The 20,861-nt window shown below is 45.3% G+C and overlaps 1 protein-coding gene across 1 annotated transcript in view; it reads right to left on the reverse strand.

The window, feature by feature from the left end:
• Nucleotides 1-20,861, reverse strand: part of LOC138521306 (long-chain fatty acid transport protein 2-like) — a 450,908-nt gene that overhangs the window by 77,953 nt on the left and 352,094 nt on the right. The window lies entirely within an intron of this gene.

A 20,861-nucleotide genomic window follows, 5' to 3' on the forward strand; every position in this document is an offset into this window, starting at 1 on the left:
GCGTTTTAACACTTTTTACAAGCCCCTTCGCAGTGCAAATAATGGTCATTGCATGGATGGGTCACCTTTTAACGTGTATGTGCATGTAATTAGGTCCCTCTGTTTAATGTACTCGTTTATTTAAATGAGCGCCACTTTGGTCAAAATTCTGCCTCAGAAGCCCATCAGTACACTTAACATAATCACCTCCCGAAGTATAGAAAATGCAAGGTAGCCCAACCCTTCCGGCACATTCCTGGGTGATGTGGCAAAAGAGAACGTTTGGGATGTTGAGGGCGAAGTCCAGACGCTTGCATTAGCCACTCAGACTTCTGACCATGTAGAATGGGGCGATGTCCTTTCTTCCTTGAGAGAGGGCCTGTCCTATCTGTGATTCCCTTTACTAGTGGACGGAAACATGTTCTGTATTTCTTTCAGTGGCACGTGGCCCGTGCGCCAGACACCCACGTGGCTTCCCGCCCAGAGAGGGCATTGCTGACCTATGCTTTGGTCACGTTCAAAATAGGCTCAGAAAGATGCGCACGTGACACACGTCTTAACGAGCCTGAACATATGTTGAACTGCGTTGATTAAATGTTTGGAAATTAGAGCTAAAGGGCATACTTATCAAAAGAGCAGAAACAATAAAAATTGAGGGCACCAGAATTACTACCATTTTTAACTTAACACCTATTTTGGGGTTTTAGAGGTAATTTTACAAGCACAAATTCCTACAAAAATGACATCAGTTCTGTGGGGAAAATTAGCAGCAGATGAATTACCTCAAAAATAAAGATTGTAATTCCGCCCGATAAAATAAAAAAAAAAACACCAAAAACGATTGGGAAATCCTCCAAAGGTTGAGTGCATTTACCTAAACTCAACAGGTAGAGATGAACGCATTCAATTTGATTAACATGAATCCACAGGACCTCCCAACAAGTCCCAAAAAGGTAATATCTTCCCCAAACACATTTTCTAGCACCATTCAGTTCCGAGCAGTTGCAATCTTTGAGAGCCAAGATCTCCTTCTGTCCATAGATTTCTGTGGGGAGGGGAGAGGGCACTGCAGCCAAGGATATTACTGGGGCAAAGGCAGGGGAGTCGTGTGGTCATGAAGGCAAACATCCCTCGAGTCAAACCAGCCTCCTGGGACAGATGGGGAGTTAATCACATACTATCACCTGAACCAGGAGACAAAGCAGGCCTACTTCCCATGGTCCAGGTTGACATCCCGAGTGGGAGAAATAACAGAACCGCAGTCCCACCTCTGCTGAAGTTGGTATCCGTCCTGTACTTTTGTGCCGCTGGCATCTTTCGGAACTGACAGCATGTGGCATGGTTTGTCACAGTCGACATTCTCGAAAGTGCTGGGACAGGTGCTTGATACACTTTTGCGACATCCACCCCAGCATATTTTCCTGCCCATCACCAGAGCTGAGGGGAAAGGTACAAAGGGTGTATGGCACATCACATTTTCTTAACGTCATTGCAAATTTGCACTGTGTGCATTTGTTTTTGGTCTCCCCCCCACCTCCCGCAGGCAATGGAGCAGGTATGCTGAAACAGGCCAAACAAAGGGAGTTGTGGCTGGAAGGTTTTGAATTAATCTTAACCTCTGGTATTGTTCTGAGCAACCCTCCAGACCATTGTTCTTCAGCCTGCAAAGCCATTACAGAAGGGGAAAGACCATGTGCAAATCAGGCTTTGTCCCACCCGAAAAGGGGCAGTCCAGCCCGAAGTGATTGATCGCATCTCTTCTGAACGAGACCACAAGCATCCCCAGAGATTTTACGGTCTCTTTGAGTGTCCTCGGTGAAGCAGAAACATGCTGGGGCTTGCAAAGAGGCTTGGATGAAGACTGAAAAGTATCCAATACCAGATCTAGATTTACCAGAATTTAGATTGTGCTTAGAACGCTAAATTCGACTTATCACTCACCATGTTTTGCTAAGCTGTAATTGTGAAGCAAAGCAATGCAATGGGGCAGATCTGTTACACCAGTAGTGCATTTACATATGCAATTAAGCCATTAACTCTCAACAGACTGCTTAGAAATAACGTTGGCAAGCTAAAGTTGGTTTTTACTGCTTGTTAGAGCTAGCTCAAAGAGATCCCAGAGGGTGGGAGTGGCAGAAAGGGGCAGGTAGTGAGTGGGAATGGCCATAGCGATAAGAATGGCGATAGAAAGTGAATGGGTCGGTAAATACTATGCAACTTCCAGCTTTGTGTCTCTCCTCACATGTCATCTCCCTGTTAGCTGTACTCCAATAGTTTCAGCTGATTGGTGATGCTTAAGCACCGCCTAATAGCTAGAACTAACAATGGGTAGATCACCAGCCCAGAAGCCTAGAACTCACTTAAGTGGTCATGCTTGTTCTTATGCAGCCCCCCTATAGCGGCGTGCATAATGCATAAAGAAATAAATGTCGCCAACACCCAAACAATTGGCGTTTGTGGCATTTCCCTCTTGCGGATCAACTTTGTAGAATAAGACCTGCGACCCTAAAGTTATACAGTTTTAATGTGTGCCTTAAGCAGCCATGCTTTCTGCCAGCACCAAAATGGCAGCGACAGGCACCGAGCCCGAGTTCCTGCCTGCTTGGCTTCCTCATCAGCTCCTTCTCTCCAGCCAATAGCGGAAGAGCTTTCTGGGTATATGAATGAGAGGTTGCACCTATACACTACACGCGCAACAGCCACAAAAGTGGTTTACATGTATTTATTTGTATGCCGCCGCTAAATGATTTTCAAAAATACATTCCTCTTTAAATCAATGAATGTAAAAATTAATGTAAAAATATCTGGCTGGAGTGAAATATTAGATATTATCTGAAGGTGTAACGTGTGTTTACTTTACAACACTGGGAGGATGTCTATCAACCAGCCACCACAGTATTAATATAGCAAACATTGTATGCTCACTTACTGTGACCTTGTGCTTGCTTGGCTGATGCTGGCCAGTTATGTGGAGTGACCAGTGATCAGGCTGATGGAACAATTGAGAATGCTTTGCAAGAACTGAACAGAACCTCCAGAGATCCCTATCTTGCATGACTTCCAGTGCTGATTGGTCTGATGTAATATAATGCAAAGTGCTCTTGATTGGTGTGCTTCTGCCATATTGGCAGCCTTTTGAGATGTTGAGGAGCACCACATAAATGACCATATCTAATGCTGCTGAGAGATCCAATCAATAGCCAGAGTTCAGCAGACAGATGCCCCTGGCATCATGGCAGTGGTATAAGCCATCCTAAAACCTGGATGGTTGCCACCCCAATACAGCAGCAGGCCGGAACCAAGATCGACAGGGGTACAAAAGATGGTTAGAAGACATAAGGCGATTCCATTGCACAGACACTAGCCTTTTCAGGAATTTACCTTGGAAGGGTGGGGTCATCGTCGGGTGGAACTTGTCCAGAAAGGTAGTATCCAATATGTGCCTTTTTAAGTAAAGAGAAGCCATGCCCAGTTTTCATAGACCCAGGTAAACAAAAAAACACTGAGCAACCAAACGATTCACCAATTGAAGCACAGTGGAGGAAAATGATGAAAATGATAACCCTTGGAATGTTGAACTCATTCCCCCATTGGACAATTTCCAGGCTAGACAAGCCACTATAGCCTTGAATTTCTTTTATAGCCTGTAGATTGTCCCCACTCACCTTGTAAAGCCGACCATCACCATTTCCCCCTCCGATCAGTTTTGCCAGGCTTCCCATCCTAGTGGGCTCTTCTTTGCATCACTCCTCACCCCTCCATGCCTTCCCCATTGCTGCAGCCTCCTACCATGTCCGCCGCTTTCCGCTTCTTCATGTCAACGTTTGTCACGCCTCTTGTAAAGGCCAGAGACAGTTCCCTGCCAAACCCAAGGCAAATTCATGTATTCCGAACTGCTTCTTACATATACAGGGTTCGAAATTGAGGGGAGCTGGGAGCTATTTAGCTCCTGCTTGTAGCCTAAAAGAGCCTGATTAGTTTGACATCAACAGCTGCCAGGAGCTACCTTTGGCTCCCCACAGCAACTGATGCCAAACCAGCACACCTATGTGATTTTAACACTGTGCATTTAGGACAATCTATAAATACGCATTATGACAAATCTATATGATCTTTGAAGCATAAGGGGTGATAAGTAATAAGCAAAATGTTAAGTTTGCATCTTATGTGGAAGTTATTTATTATGTGAATCTCCGCCCGCCCCACACCCATGATGTTTTGAATTACAACTCCCATGATCCTTCATCATTGATTATGCCTGCTAGAGATCATGGCGGTTGCAGCCTAATCCATCTGCAGGGCAAATTAATGATTAACTATGCTATATGTACACAAGATCAATGTAGGTTATAATTGACCACACCCCCGGGCTAAAACCCTAAATGATGAGCCCATACACCAGGTTATGTGTCCTCACTGTCCTCAGGCCTTTACCTTGTTTTTCAGGGTCAATAACTTACGTTACAACTCTTGGCCGAGATCTATCACCTTACATAAGAAGTGGGTACCCGGATATGTCCCTCACTTCACCGGGATTACAACACTCCTCAAAAGAATCACCTACTGAGGGGGTACTCAAAACACTTAGAGCCTGTTCCTGTCTTAAATGGTTTATAATTCAATCTGCACACCTCATTTCATCAAAAAATATATTCATATCAAAATTATTTATACACAACTCATAAAACCATGAACTTATTAAACATTGAAATCACATATGCATTTCAAAAGTGCTGGGGGTTATTAGATGTAGAAGTGATTCAATTCGAAAGATTAACTAGTCAGTTGTTGAAACTCCACTTTACGATATTGTGCATGTTCAGATTTTCTCTGCCTTAACACACCCCTCGTTTTGTCCTCCCTCATTATTTTAATCAAATCCAATCCATTCACAAAATGGGCAGCAGAAACACAGGAGCTGCTCGTCAATGTTAGCCAAGTTAATACGGCTATCTTAAACCACTTGTTGAACAACACCTCATGTAAAATAAGCAGAAAAATATATGTTGACACAACTGTTTCGACCCTCCTTATTGGTGTCAGTCCACACACGGTAGGTACCTCGCCTATTTCCTCCTTAAACATGGGCCTTTATCAGGATGTAAAACCATCTTTAAACCATCTTTAACACCCCTCTGTGCAGATTTCACCACGGTTTGCACAAACACCTCAACGCAGCATGTCTTTCCTTCATTATTACTTGGGACCGCCATATGGCACCCTCTTTTGAGCGAACTTCTGTTCAATCAGACTTCATCTTTCTTACATTCTTGTTCTTTCTCAATGCTTCAATGTCCCAACAGGGTTCGTCCTTCATTTCGCATATTGCGCCAGACCCTAAAGCACTGTATTTACTTCAGCACCGTACTAAAGCGCCAAATTTACTTTAGCAAGAGCTGAAGTAAATACGGAGCTGTAGGATCTGGAGCAATATGTTTGAATTTGCTTTAGTTGTCAGTTGGTGGGCAGTACTGCCTTTTTCATTCCTATCTCCTGATCAGTACTTTTTGAAAATGTAACTCAGGTGAATTATTTACCAGGGAAAGGACTACAAAATTGACTACTACAAATGGGGGGATGTTTTGACATTGTTTCTGCAAAGAACGTGTTCTGGGCAAGGCTGATGCGGGGAGAAAATGTTTCGCTGGTTATAGCTTTGTGTCGTTTTTTAAATGAAATTACTATACTACTTGAAAAGATGTAAATAATTCTGTTTTTTTTGGCTTCTGTGGTTTTGTATTTCAAGGGTTTGTATGCAATGTGATGAAATGATGTGTAAGGTTTATTTTAAACCATATCACAATAAATCAAAAGAAATCAAAATGTAACTCAGGTGAACAACAAACCAACTAACACAATCTCATATCATTGTGGCTCCATCTCTATTTAAATCTATTATATTAATGGGTAACAGTGGTATTTATAAACAAAAAATAAAACTGATCTTTGTCACACGTGTACTAAGGGAAATGCTTGGAAATTTAAGAGAAGAGAAAAAAAAAACAGGAGAAATGACCTATTTTTTTTTAACCAAAAACGTAAATTACTTTTTGCTTTTTTAACTTGTTTTAATAATGTGGGGGGAGTCCCCCTGCACCCCTCCTCAGCCCCCTTACCCTAACGTATACCCTTACCCCACCCCTACCTATTATTTACTATACCCATACGAACATGCCTACCATTTTCGGTCACAGACAAGATGAGTGGGAATTTCTGGAATCAAATGTTTTTATTTTTTGAAGATCCAAACAAGGTGTAAGGTAAATTGCTCTAGGTATTTCTCCAAAACATATTTGTGTATGGATCACCCAAAGAAGCCTTCTCTTAATTTCAAAACAAGAGCAGCGTAGGGTACAACTAAAAGGGGCTTGACAAAAGCTATGGAGTTCTTAAGAATCATGAACACATTTCCAGTTCAGAGATTAATAGGACTTTTACTCTCTCATGGCTGCCCATTTACATACCAGGGAGTGATCAAGTCAACAGTGAATAAAGATAAGACAAGTCTCTGGGTTCCAGGATTCCATGTTATCCCTCACCAGCTTCATTGGGCCTTGCTGCTTTGAGGTCCTCATTCGGTAGGTGCTCCAGCACCTGGCACAGTTGTAGAGCTTCTCTGAGGCCTCTCAATAACACAGTTGTCTGCATTCCAACATTAGTGGTATCGATCAGTAACCCCTATTGTCTAATCTTATACTATTTTAAATTGTAATTGGTTATTTATAATGCACTTAATATCCATAGGTTTCTAAGCGCGGACCTGTGGATTGAACCTGTGTTGCTCCATGTCGTCTTGCTTCCAAGACGAGCACATTTCCCCTGATTTATCCTCCCATGACAGAGTTTTTTTCCCTGGAAGGTGGCTAAGTATTTCTCTAAGGGACATTCTAACTGACCATGCTCTACCCTGTGGTTAGTCTTCTAGGAGGTTTGTGGTGTGCCATGCAGTCGCTCGGTTGGATCCACCCTAGGCCAGTCATTCTCACTTTTATCTGTCCCTTCTACTCTGCCCTGTCCCCTCGTCAACTCCGCACCTCTACTCTATTGATCCTCTGATGTTTCACCAGTGCCATCTTGCTTTCTTTCTGACCTACCAATGTTTCTTCTTAACGTTTCTTTGGCAGATTTATTTTCACAAAATCGACAGTAATTTAGTTCCTTCGATACTAACTTCCTTCTCCCCAAGATTTCCCTCGTTGGCCAAAGATTCAACCTGAACCTGAGATATTGATTACGGAATTTAGGCGCAGGGCACTTAACAAGGTAATCAGTCATTGTGCGTAAACGCTTGTGTGTAAATGGGTTGGACCGGAAATCTTTATAATTTAAACACAATTTGCGATTTTCTATCCAGTCATTCTGATACAGTTTTGCCTTAGCACGTTCAGGATTTGTCAAAAAAAAGGTTATTGAGGCATCAGCTAGTGCTTCTAATGTATAGTCGCACCACATTTTAGTAAACTTCTGGTCCCATGCTATTAGATGTTCAGCCATAATTCCCAATAAATTACCTGATGATAGCCCTAGAATACTTTTCCTGAGTAAGGCTGCCATTCTCCATTTTACTTGTACTTCAAGTGTGAGTAGGCCAAGTGCATGCCTAATTAGTGGTAGCGGCACAGATGCTGGTAAGTTCAGTAGTTGTCTCCAATACCGAGATTCATATTTTTGCCAATTAATGTTTTGAAGCAATAAAGTCTCAGTTCCATATAATAACTTCGGAATCAATTTTTGTTGATAAAATGTCATAATGTGTGTTAGGGTAAATTTCCCAGATTTTCCCTTTAGTACCTTGGCTTGACATATTAGAGACTTTAGTTTGATACACATATCTAATTCAGTAGCTTTGTTAGATAGAGATTCCACAATGCTTACTCCCAAGTATTTATACTGCTGAACTTTGACTAAGCATTCGTTTTGAAGGTACCAATTGTACAATTTTCTTCTGGTGTTTTTATGAGGTCAACACACCATAATCTGTTTTTTAAAGATTAATAATCAAGTTGTTACCGACTACATACTTGTCCAGTTTATTAAGCAAATGTTGAAGGCCCGTTGGTGTTTGAGATATAAGAATAAGATCGTCAGCATAAAGTAAATGTGAAATTGAAACCACCCTAACAAACCTGCTCTCTCCCTACCACTACCACTCTCCTCTTGCCACTACCACTCTCCTCCTAACACTACCACAGTCCTAGTTCTGCTACCACTCTCCTCCTACCACTACCACTCTCCTTCTACCAGTACCACTCTCCACCTACTACTATCACTCTCCTCATACCACTACCACTCTCCTTCTACCACCACCCTTCTATGTCAACCATATTACAGACATAACTTACACTGCTTATCCTGCTCAATCAAACCACGCTCATTCACTCTGCAGAAACTCAGATTCTGTAACATCAATATCATATCTCTCCACCAGTCTCCTCCAAAAGCCACTGCTATGTATCCTTGGTCCTCTTCCTCCTTGACTCTAACCTCACCCTGGTAACCCACCACTTCCTGTTTCCTCTGGTGTGTTTGATCCCTGCATCTCTCTCGTAATTGGTGCCTTTCTCCTGCCTGTTATTGTACTTCCTACCTCTCTTCAGTTTGTTTTATTTTGGTAATGATAGAGAGAAAAAGGCAGAGCCACACTTCCTTCTCTATTGGAGAGTTGCTGTGTCTCAGTATGTGAGGTGAGGCCAGATTGGGAAGCACGCAGGGGCTTCCCCACCCCTGGGAACCCTGTACGACATATCCCCCGCTCCCACCCCCAAGCCATATCTCCCTAGTGCAAGTTTTGCATCGCCCGCACCCCGCCAGTGGGACCAGTGCCTCCCGAACATTGAAGCAGGGTGGAAGGGATCCAGTGACTGCAGTGGAGCCATGTTTGCAGTGAAACTACTGGTCAGTGTTGTGGGGACTGCACTGTTCTTACGAGTAAACAGATCCCTGCATCATTTGAATCCTGATTCAAGGAGTTTGTAGACATTACTGCGGGAGGACCCAAGTAACTTTTCAATACCCTTAAAGGGCCAGTGGTTTCTTTATCCAGCATGAGGCTGTCTTCTACCCAATACCTGGGACTAATTGAGGGTGCTAAGGGGACCCTCCCCATACTGACCAAGGGCCCATCATCCACTGGCTCTGGGACATTCCCTGACCCAATTGTACCACCACTAGAAGTTCCCAGATTAATACAGGGCAATTCATCACATATCTTCCCCTCTTAATTCAGCCACCCCTTTGGTTCAGCAATGAGGTGTCTGATGAAGTAATCCACATTGGCCTGTAGCTTAGCCTCCTGACGGATAACGGAAAAAGAGTATGTCTGCCATCGCCAGGAACCCCCTCATGACTGTGGGCCGGAGTCCTTAGTCTTAAAGAGGCAAGTAAATAAGGCATGTTGTGTGGCCAATGTGAATGTGCATCCTGACAAGTCCAATGATAGCATATTTTGTTTAAGGGGGTAGAGCTCCCAGCTGATAATGAGGATTGATTGTTCGACACTATTAAGGACTTATGAGAATGCCATCCATAAAACCAATTGAGAGACATCCAATCCAATTGCAGGATATCAGGATCATTAAAGTTGGGCATTAATAAGAGAGGGATTTTTTCAACATCGTAAAGGTGTTCTTTGTACTCTCAGTCCACTGGATGCAATCAAATGTGGATCCTTTCTGCTAGTCAGTCAGAGATACTGCAATGGTTTAAAAGTCTGGAGAAATGTGATGGTAGCATAAGTTAATGAAAGTTGAGGGGGAGTGGCCTGAGCTCATGTAGTGCAGATGTGACCAGCCTGAGTTCCCACTGGAATCCTGTTACTTGATCCTGAAGACAGCATGAAAAGGCGTTTTATGGCATACCTGAAAAAAGCTGCTGGTGGTGCATACTCAGGACCGTGTTGTGTACCCTTTTGGCCAGAAAAACAGGGCTCCTGGAGACCGTGTGGAAAGATCAGCCAGTCAGGACCTAAGATGGCGGCTGGAACTAATCCATAGAGAGGAATGGGCTAACGGGGCAGAAGGAGAGGAGCAGCCGTGCTGTGTTGGCCCAAGCTGCTGCATAACCTGAGCAACACAGGACAGCTGGATAGTCTGTTTCCCAGCGCGGGGTGGCACAAGATTACTGAGCAGCTGCATAGCGGAGGGATAGCAGCGGCAGCGCTGGGTCTAAAATGTGCAGTGAGTGAGCCTGGAGAGGGGGACGTGCCTGGGATTGAGACAGGCTGCGACTGCAGTGAAGTGGTGTAAACGCTTACGTTGAATGCGCCGAAAGGGCGCCCTGGGGGCCGAGACAGTAGTAAACACAGGAGCACCAGTAGCAGACTCAGGGGCATACTGGTGGTGTCGGAGGCGTGGGGGATGCTGTGAGAGAGCTACGCGGTGACCCGCAACCAGGTGAAGCAGATCGGAGGCGTGGTGAGCACTCCAGGCACCCAGCTGCACAGATATGCAATAAGGACAAGAGTTGTTGCAGGCGCTGCTCGACCTGCAGAGACACAGTGGGGATATAGATACTACTGGGTATTGATGTCCTGAAGCTAGCAGTGACATAAATCCCCACCCGGGTTTGAGCACAGTGGCGCTTCTGAGCTGGCCTGCCTGACAAAGACTGGAGAGTGGAGAATAAGTAGGGGTCCATGATGAAGTCGGTATGGGCTACTTGACAGTTGGATATTTCTTGCCTTTTGGTAAAAGCTGCGCTGAGAGGAAGTACATGTGCAGTCCCCCAACCACCCCGGGGCCCCTGCAAATATCGTTGGTTGCGCTGGGGCGGGGACTCACACCTCTATGGGAAATGCCACGGGCATACAAGTTTGCTTGGGACAACAGACAGGACGCTAAAGCTGCGTAGACGCTTAGGACTCAATAAGCATTTCAAATATACCTGAGATGTCCCCTACGAAGAATAAACACAAGGGATAATGGACTCTGTTGTGGGACAGGTGAAGGCTCGGGACGCGATGCCCTCGGCTGGCATGACACCGGGTGAAGATATGGTATCACAAGGGGACAGACAGGAATCTAAGGTGCTGGAAGTTATTGCAGACTTGAGGAACTCACTGGAGGGTAAAATTGACACAGTGAGCATCGATATGCAGCTCCTTCACCAGGACATGCGCCTGCTTGCTGAGAGGGTCACGACAGTGGAGACAAGCCTGAAGGAAAGCACTACTGTCACTGGTGACCTAACAGCGAGAGTAAAGGTGTTGGAGTCAAGAAATACCATAATGGAGTCACAAGCTGAGGAAGCAGAGGGAAGGTCACGCAGAAATCATATAAGGGTGCTAGGGTAGCCTGAAGGCATGGAAGGCTGAGACCAAACAGAATATATTGAGAAATTTCTATTGCAAGAGATTGGCCCGGGGAAACTGTCACAAGGGTTTGCCGTGGAAAGGGCACACAGATCCCTTCAGAAGAAACCCCGCCTGGCTCACATCCCAGGCCAGTCATCGCCAAGATTTTTGAAGTGATTCTTCAGTTTTCCAGGGAGGCCGTAACAATACAGAGAGGCAACGGAAAGATAGCAATGTACCCGGACTACACACCCATAGTGCCACAGAAACGAAACACGTTTATGCCCATAAAAGCAATACTCAAACGTCTTGGAATAAAATATATGCTAATGTTCCCAGCCAGGCTGAAGATTATATATGGTGGAAAAATGAATTTCCCTGAGACCCTAGCGGCTACAAATATGTGGCTTGAATATAATAATCTAGGGAGGAATAAGGTGTACGAGGACACACGGAATCTCCTCCTGGAACTGATGTTGAGTGCAAGGGCCGAGAGGAGCACCACTTGCTGTGGGGCTGGATCCTTGCTTTCTAATGATGCATTTGTGGTGGCAGACCTTATATTTGGGATACAGCGGAATGATGGAGCTACATGATGGGCTAAAGTCCCCTGGGAAGTGCAGTGCCCGGTGGCGCAACTGACTTGACAAGCTATGCCTCAGAATGGTTGGGAGACATTGCTGTATGAATGCTAAGGACAGCCGGGGCGAGCACTGTTACCCTTTGGGTGGTGCTTGGACAACCCCCGAACCCAGTGTTATTTGTTGTCAGCCAGTTGCTGGCCTTAACCTGGTACCCAATGGCTAAGTATGGCTTTAAGGGTACGGGTAAGCCCGAACAGGGACATTCTGTTGGTGGTTGTTTACCTCCTGGGTTTAGGGGGTTGTTGTATTTGGTTTTGTTTGTTCTATGGAGCTCAATGGAGGAACACAGCAGAGCAGGCTTGCAAGGGCTAAACTGTAGCTGGACGCATGTGAAAAAAGTATTGGGATGGGCCCACAGGGCCCTGGGGAGCAGGGTGTGTGATAGAGGTGGGAAACAGATCACAATGGGCAAGAAAAGGTAAGACAAGATGTGAATTATACCTATGATGTGAATAAAGTTTCTGTCCTGAAATGTGAGGGGACTGGGATCATACATAAGAAGGAATAGACTGAGGTCCTACCTCAGAAGGAAGCAGATATCCGTAGCCCTGTTGCAAGAGACCCATTTACTGGCTGAGGGGCAGGAGCAGCTTCTGTCAAGATGGGGCGGGACGGGATATGGCTCTACATTCTCAATTTGCTTGCGGTGTACTTATATGGGTGGATGCAGCAGTCCACTTTCAAGTGTCAGGGGTGGTTACTGATAGGGAAGGAAGATGTGTTATCCTGTGTATCTTTCTGGGCCACCGTGAAGTGGGTGTGGTAAACTCCTACTTTCCTAATAATGCGATACCGGCACATGTGTGCTTGCTTGGTAGTAAGATTGCACTTAGGACATGTTGCTATTATGGGGTGGCGATTTGAATTGTGTCCAAGATGTGCTCCTGGACAGATCAGTGCACCTTTGAGGAGGTCCCTCCTCAGTCACTGACGCTTTGAATGTAGCCCTGTCGGAGCTCGCTTTAAGGGGTGTTTGGAGGGAACTAAGGCCAGATGTTAAAGCATACTCTTTGTACTCATCCCTAAAAGATTTTCACACAAGAATTGACTACATGTTTGTGGGGATGGAAAACCTGGCGGAATTCACGAGTGCAGAATATGCAGGACGCGCAGTGTGGGATCACTCCTCACTGATGGTTATATGGGAGACGGAGAGAACTAGGGCCCCTATTCCGACATGGCATATGCCCATGGATGCCCTACGAGATGGCTTTTTAAAAGATGCACTACATAGCACCATAGAACAATATTTGGAGACTAACATTGGTAGCATGGGCAGCTGGGGCACTGTCTGGGAGGCAATGAAGGTAGTAGTTCGGGGATACATTATAGCGAGGGCTGGTGGCATTCGCAGGCAGCTGAGGGCAGATTTTGAGGCACTGGAGGATGAGATCACTAAGACAGAGGCCCACAGGCCCATGACAGGGCAGGTGGAAAAGGTACTTACTGAACTATGAATGCAGTGCGCACAGGCTTGGGGCAGGCTCTCCAAGTTCGATTACGAAGCATGGGTGGCACAGACTGGGGGAGAAATCTGGTAGGATGCTGGCATGGTTGTGTATGCAGGAGCAACCTAGGGTATTGACAACAATGTTGCTTGATGAATGTGGTGCTAAGCGGAGGTCTCAGAGAGCCATAAATGATATCTTCACAGAATTATACACTCAGCTGTACAGACACGACACGCAGGTACCACAGGGGGAGAGTGAGGAAGCTTTTGGCCAGATCCGACTTCCGCAACTAGAAGAGAGTCAGGCAGAAGCCCTGGATCAACCTATCTCCTTGTAAGAGGTGACGCATGCAGTAATGGCATTCGCCGCAGGCAAGGACCCGGGGAGTGAAGGGTTACCATTAGAATTCTATAAAATATATAGTTCATTGTTAGCAACACCACTCCTGCGGGCGTACGACGAGGCAGGCGAGAAAGGCATCTCCCGCCAGGTATGAGGAAAGACGCTGGTGATACCGATTCCTCAACCTGGGAAGCCCATGTAGAGCTGCGACTCATATCGCCTGCTGACCATGCTGAATTATGATGCTAAAATACTCACTACTATACTGGCCGGTCGCTTGCGCAGAGCCATAGCCAACATATTATACAATGACCAAACAGGGTTTGTGCCTGGCCTTAGTACTGCTTTCAACTTGCGTCGGTTGCAGCATGTTATAGATTAGATCAACAGACGGCGGGAACACTTGCTGGTTGTATCACTCGATGCCATCAAGGCTTTTAATTCTGTCTTCTGGGAGTGGATGTATGGGGCGGTTAGGGGTTTCAGGTTCGGGGGGGGGGGCATTCATTCGCTGGGTTAAAATATTGTACACCAGCCCGGTGGCTAAAGTGAAATCTGGGAAGTGTATCTCGGCGGTATGGAACAACGAGAGAGGAACTTGCCAGCGGTGGCCGCTATCACCGATGCTATACAAACTGGCATTAGAAACCCTGGCGGTGTACCTGAGACAAGAGTACTTGGAAGCTGGTGTAGACATGGGAGGCACAAGGCATCTTGTATCGCTATATGCAGACTATGTTTTGTTATACTTATGTGAACCGACTCACAATGTTCCCATTATTTTAGACGTTCTGGAAGACTTTGCAAAGCTATCAGGGATCACATTTAGAAGGCAGATGACGTGCCTATTCCCTCTGGTGGGAAGCTACGACAGATTTACCAGACCTTGGACTGAAGTGGGAAACAACTCTGTTTAAATAGTTGGGGGTCCAGATTGCACATAGGCCACAGGACACACATAGATATAACCTGTCAGGCTAACAGATGGGAATAAGAGGTCCATGAGAATTTGGTCCCATTTGCCACTCTTGCTTATGGGTAGGATCTCTATTACTAAAATGATTACTCTCCCGAGGCTGTTGTATGCATTTGCAAATGTGCACTACTACGTAAAGCCATGGTTCTTCAGGGATCTTGAAGCTATGATTAGGGGTTTCCTATGGGGAGGAAGCCACCGCAGGATTTCATTTAAGACACAATACTTATCATACAAGGGGGGGCGGGGTGCAGCTCCCGAACCTGGACCTTATTTGACAGCACAATTATGGTATGTGACTATGTGGCTAGCGGATAGAGTTACTGCTGAAAGTGGTCTACTGCAGATGATAGGGCGGTCTGCTAGGCTTAGGGAAACTTTATGGGTCCCTAGTTCATGCATGGGCTCCCAATGCCTGATAGTGGGACCAGGCAGACAGACCTGGGCCAGGGCACTGAAGATAATACACTCACAAAACCCTTATTCCCGAAATATTCCTATAATAGCGGATACCTACACAGGTCTGGCAGAACTAGGGGTGGCCAGAATTTTGGAAATACATGACATATACACCTGGGGAGATATGTTTGGGAACTGGAAATTTAGAGAGCTGGATTGTCTGATGCAGCAGGAAGGACTACCTGGAGGCCAATTCTTACAATACATGAAAATACGGAAGGTGGCCAAGCAAAAGTGGGAGGAATGGCCTACTGAACCTACAGAGGAAGCACTTTTATCTCTACTGTATGACCGAGAGAATGGCTGCAGTCCGACGCACAAATTTATGAATGTCTTCTGGGAAGGGCCGGTACAACACAAGAGAGGCTGAAAGACAAACGGGAAAATGAAGTGGGAGCACAATTTACAGAGACTCAATGGAAACAGGCTTTTATTTTTGTTAAGAATGTGTCCCGAAACGCTTGGTTCCGCCTAGTCCAACTCAATATAGCGCACCGGACATATATGCCTCCCAGCAGGGTGGCCAAATTTAACAAAGAAGTGGTTTCCAACTTTCCTTGGTGTAATGCTGAAGAAGCAGACCTGATAAATATCCTCTGGAAATGCAATCAGGTGCGGACATTGTGGTTTCGCATTGAGCAGGCATATAGGAAAAGTGGCATTGTTAGGTTCAAATGGAACTTAATGCAGTGTCTTTTGGGAATATACCCGAGACCCAACAAACATAGGCATCTGATTAAGTTAATGGATTTGGTGTGTGTCTTAGTGAAGAGATGCATAGCCATGTCATGGAAAAGTAAGCAGGGCCCCCAATACAACCAGTGGTACAGAGAATGTGAGCACTGGTATCTTGTAGAGACGAAGGCATGGGCTGGGACTACACCGGGTGCAGAAGGTGAGCAATCAGACGCTTTTGACGCATGGAAAAGCCTGAATGTACTGATGTTCCCACCCTCGGATGACAAACCACCTTGAGCGAGAAGAATAACATGTTAAGGGCTGCACAATGTTAACGACAGGCCCACAGTGACTTTGAGATGGCCCTGCACCAGGGTGCTCAAGGAGACTGCCCCACGTATACCTGATCCATGATTCCCTCCCCTTGAGCTCTTTTTTTAACTGTTTTGGTTCTTTTGTGTTGTTTATGCTTGAGTTTTTGGTGGTACACACAATGGAAAAGGCTAACCTGTTACTGTCTGTATATTCAGCTGAGGAGGAAGCTGTGATATTGTAACTGCTGGAAGATTATGATGTGCTATGTACTTTGAACAACATTGTAAAAACTAATAAAACAAATAAAAAAATTAAAAAATAGTTAATGAAAGTTTGCAATTCCTACTTTGTCTTGGGAGTTGGGATGTTTTGGACACTTTCCATGTTTGCCTCTAGCAGTTGAACCATCCCCTTTACTTCTTGGAACCATATGCGTTTCACTAAGGACATCGCAAGGTGGCATTTTTCTGGATTGATCTTAAGCCCCGCCTTCCTGGGACTTTGGGCAAACAGGTATAGATGCCTCATCTGGTCCACCCAGTTTTGACTGTATGCCACAATGCTCTCCATGTAGTCTCCTGCAAAAGCTGGCAATGCTGAGGTATGGTATCCATCACAAGTTAAAAGATAGCACTGGCCCAATATAGCCTGATGGGTAGAAGAGTCAACTGGAAAAGGTGACGGATGTGAAAAAAGGCTATATCCTCCCGAATGTATTGAGCAAAGGGGATCTGCCAACAACCGCTTGATCATCTTACCGATTCTTGGCATGGGAGAGGTGTCAAAGCATAAGATTTTCTTAACTTTTCTGAAATCTATACAAAATTAACAGCTTCCATCATGCTCAGGTACCACGATGACCAGGGATGACCAATGACTTTGCGAGGGTTTAAAAACATTCACATCCAGCAACTGCAACAACTCATTCTCCAGGGCCTTCTGCTGTGCCTCGGTTACTCAATAGGCATGCTATCTGACTGATTTGCCTAGAGGGATTTCGAAATGGTGCAGAGGTTCGGCCAATCGACAAAGATGTCAATAAAGTGCTGTTGGTCTGTAGATCTTGGGTCTGGCCTGGAGTCAGGTCCTTCGGCATTAGGTAGAAGTTGCTGAGATTTTCTCCCTTTCCCCAGACTCCAGGACCACAGTCAAAGTTGTTTTTTATTTGCTTCCCACTAGGCTTTGAGCCAGTTTTCATGACATTACATATTTACTGATTTTTACACATGAATACATATAGAAATCAATCCATTTTCTAAAATTCATAAAAATTGAAAAAAAAGATACACAGGTCTGTTATGTTAAGTATATTTGTAAAACGCACGTACGCCAAAGGCATCATGGCACTAGAGAAGAAAGAGGGACAGCGGCAGAATATAAAAGCAGCCTAAAATAATAATATTTTTTAGGACTGGCGGACGACGAGGTGGTCAGCAGTAGCTCACAAGGCTAGCGGAAGATCATTCCACGTTTTGGCAGCCAGCACAAAAAAGGCACAGCCACCTATGCGTGACTGTCTGGCACGGGGAACTGGTAGCAGAAAGGCAGAGTGGGATCGAAGGGGGCAGGCAGGAACATATTGTGCAAACTTTTCTTGAATGTATTCTGCTCCCTTTTTGTAGAAAGCCCGGTGAACCATGCACATGGACTTGAAATGGATCCGCTTTTCGATAGGAAGCCAGTGGAGTTGTCTGAGAAGCGGAGACATGGCGCTTGAAATGGCGGATGTAGAAAAGTTTGGGCAGCAGCATTTTGGAGCATCTGAAGTCGATTGATGAGACAACGTGGCTGCCCAAAATACAGCGAGATGCAGTAATCGGTTGTGCAGAGAACCAGCGCGGCCACCACCGGGGCATGAAACTTGGCTGGAATGAAAGGGAGCACTTTCTGTAGAATGCGTAATTTGAAGTGTCCAGATTTACACACATCCGCCACCTGCTCCATCATAGATAGGGAAGATGACATTTTAACCCCCAGATTTTTCACTGAGGGGGTCTAAAGCCGGACTGGAAAGGATCGAAGAAGCCAGAAGTTTCCAGAAACGACGAAAGAAGGGGAGACACTAAAACCTCAAGAACCTTCATAGAGAAAGCCAGAAGAGAAATGGGGCGAAAGTTAGCCAAAATTCCTGGATCGAGGGAGACCTTTTTCAGCAGAGGAAGCACAAGAGCATGCTTCAGTGGGCTAGGAATAAATACCTCTTGAAGTGAGGCATTAATAGCAGTGGTAATATGAGGGATCAGATCTGCTAAAATATCTTCAAGCAAATTTAGTGGAATGGCATTTGCCTGGGATGCAGATTTAAGGTGGTGAATTGCTTTATGTATGTCTTGGTCCGAAAACAAGGAGAAGGGGCACGATGTGGCAGTGGAAGCGGGCAATTTAGGCACAGTAGGGACAACAGCTGTATGGGCGACTATTTCATTTATGTCATTACGAATAGTCTCGATTTTAGTGAGAAAGAAAGAGGAAAGAGAGTCACAGAAATCCTGTGAGGGAGTTACTAGGGAGGCTGCTTTAGTCGGAGTAGACAGGGAATGAACCAATTCAAAAAGGGCATTTGGTTTCCAGCTACTTAAAAAAAGAAAGATTTTTTTGGCAGCACTAATTGCTTTCTCATAGCCTGTCAGGATAAGACGAAAGGTGTGTTTGGCTTCGGGCGAGTAATCTGCTCGCCACTTCCTCTCTACCTGTCTACAGCGCAATCTTTCAGCCTTGAGCTCTTCAGAGAATCAAGGTTCATTTGTGCGATTTTTTTCCTTACTAAGTTTAAGAGGAGCCAGCCGTAGCAGAGAAGAAAGCTTCCAGTGTGGTCAGGGCGCAGACATCACATTGATCAAGCTGCGACCTTAGGGTCAGTACTAACTCCTGATTTGTCACTTTCCGCCATTTCCGCTTCAAAGAAGCCTTTTTAAACAGCGGAGGAGTGGAGTCCTGCTGAATAATAGAGAAAGGGATCAAGAAATGATCAGACCATAAGACCATAAGGCTGAGGAGAGGAAACAGTGACAGACGTTTTCGGGCCATAAATAAAATCTAAGATATTACCCAGTTGATGAGTGGGTGTCGTAATCAGCTGGGGGAGGCCAAGATCTTCCATTAAGGGCAGGACATTCACCACCTGGTCTGTGTTAGTAGGAAGGTTGAAGTCTCTGACTACCCAAAGACTGGGATATTTGATCAGAAGCTCAGACACAAACTTCGGAAATTCAATGCAAAAAGCAGCATCGGAGCCAGCAGGACGGTACACTACTAGAACGGTGTGCATAGAGGTAGGAGACACTGAGATGCGGGCCAGAAGGCGGGCCAGATGCGGGCCAGAAGGCACTCCATCTTTAGGGAGTGAGCCGGCACAATGCAGGTCGTTTTATATGTGTCTTTATGAATGATAGCCACCCCTCCACCAGGATAGCGGGAGACAAGGTCAACATGGGCCAGATTGTAATTCGGTGGCACAGCCTGGACAATAGAGGGGCCAGATGTCTTCCTAAGCCAGGTTTCTGTTAAAAATAAGAAATCTGGCTGGGAGGTAGTCAGTAGGTTATAACAAAGCGTGGCATGAGCCACCAGTGAGCGTGTATTTAACAATCCGCACTGGAGGCTAGCCACTGAGGTGGTGTTGGACAACAATAAGGACTTGTCAAAGCCAGGAGGCCCGATAGTTTCAGCAGGGGCTAGGGAAAGCAGAGTTTAAAGTATCCACAAGCCAGCCGTGCCCAGACCGTACACGGATGCACATAGACGGGCTTGCCTTAAGCACGCATTTGGCGCTCAAAGCATGCCCATTGCACCCGTCCGCTGCGTGGGCGTGTACTGCGGCACATAAGAAGCCGTCAGTCATCACGTGGCAGGTGGGGGAGCCGCTCAGCCAAAAAATAAAAGAGGACTGGCCCGAACGGAGTCCTACTTACAATTAAAAGATTGTGTGAGACCAGAATAATCAACAGCAGGGTAAGTACTGTAGCAAAGATAAAACATGGCAAGTAGCACCAGTAAAACAACTTTCAATTAGGCAGCAGCAATAAACGCTGCAGAGTGGCTTTATAGCGCCTCACCTCGCACCTCTCTCCACTTTGTCCCCTATGCTCTCAGTCAGACCTTAAAGGTCCATCATTTTAAAAACTGCGAGCTCGGAAAGTGTAAAAATTGTAAGTAATATCCAATTTGAAGCTTTTAAACGTCTGCTGAAAAGCATCCCAAGACTGCAGCAGTCAAAGGGTAGACAATCATTACAAGCAACAATGCAGTTGGAATTGATATTCAGGAACCAAGCTCTTTCTGTCCACCATAAGTCTGTGGAACTACTTGTTTTTTTCTTAATACAACCTTTTTTCAATGGAATAAATGTGGGAAAATACTAGTTGCAGCATGGGTTTTCTGAAATAAAAGATTTATGTGGATAAATACAGGAAAAATAACAAAAGATAAATACTGATGGACACAGTACAAACATTAAACACCATAATTACATACTTGGGAGGACTGTCTGTGATCATCCTGCTGTACCCGGTCATTGGGTGGCTATGTAAGGTACATGACACTTGGTACCAGTTTATAAGACTATTGCCTAATTTAAAGTAAGTTGGATTCTCAATTGTCTGGTCTGTAGATGATGTTGTGCTAAATTGAGAATTAAATACATTATCTTCTAAGCGGTTCACCCAAACTCTGGCGTTCATCCTACCAGTATTCATGCCCCTCCCAGCTTTCATTCAAAATGTCAAAGT

The sequence above is a fragment of the Ambystoma mexicanum genome, chromosome 13 (genome assembly GCF_040938575.1).
Source record: "Ambystoma mexicanum isolate Mex_15411 chromosome 13, UKY_AmexF1_1, whole genome shotgun sequence".
Classification (NCBI taxonomy): Eukaryota; Metazoa; Chordata; class Amphibia; order Caudata; family Ambystomatidae; genus Ambystoma; species Ambystoma mexicanum.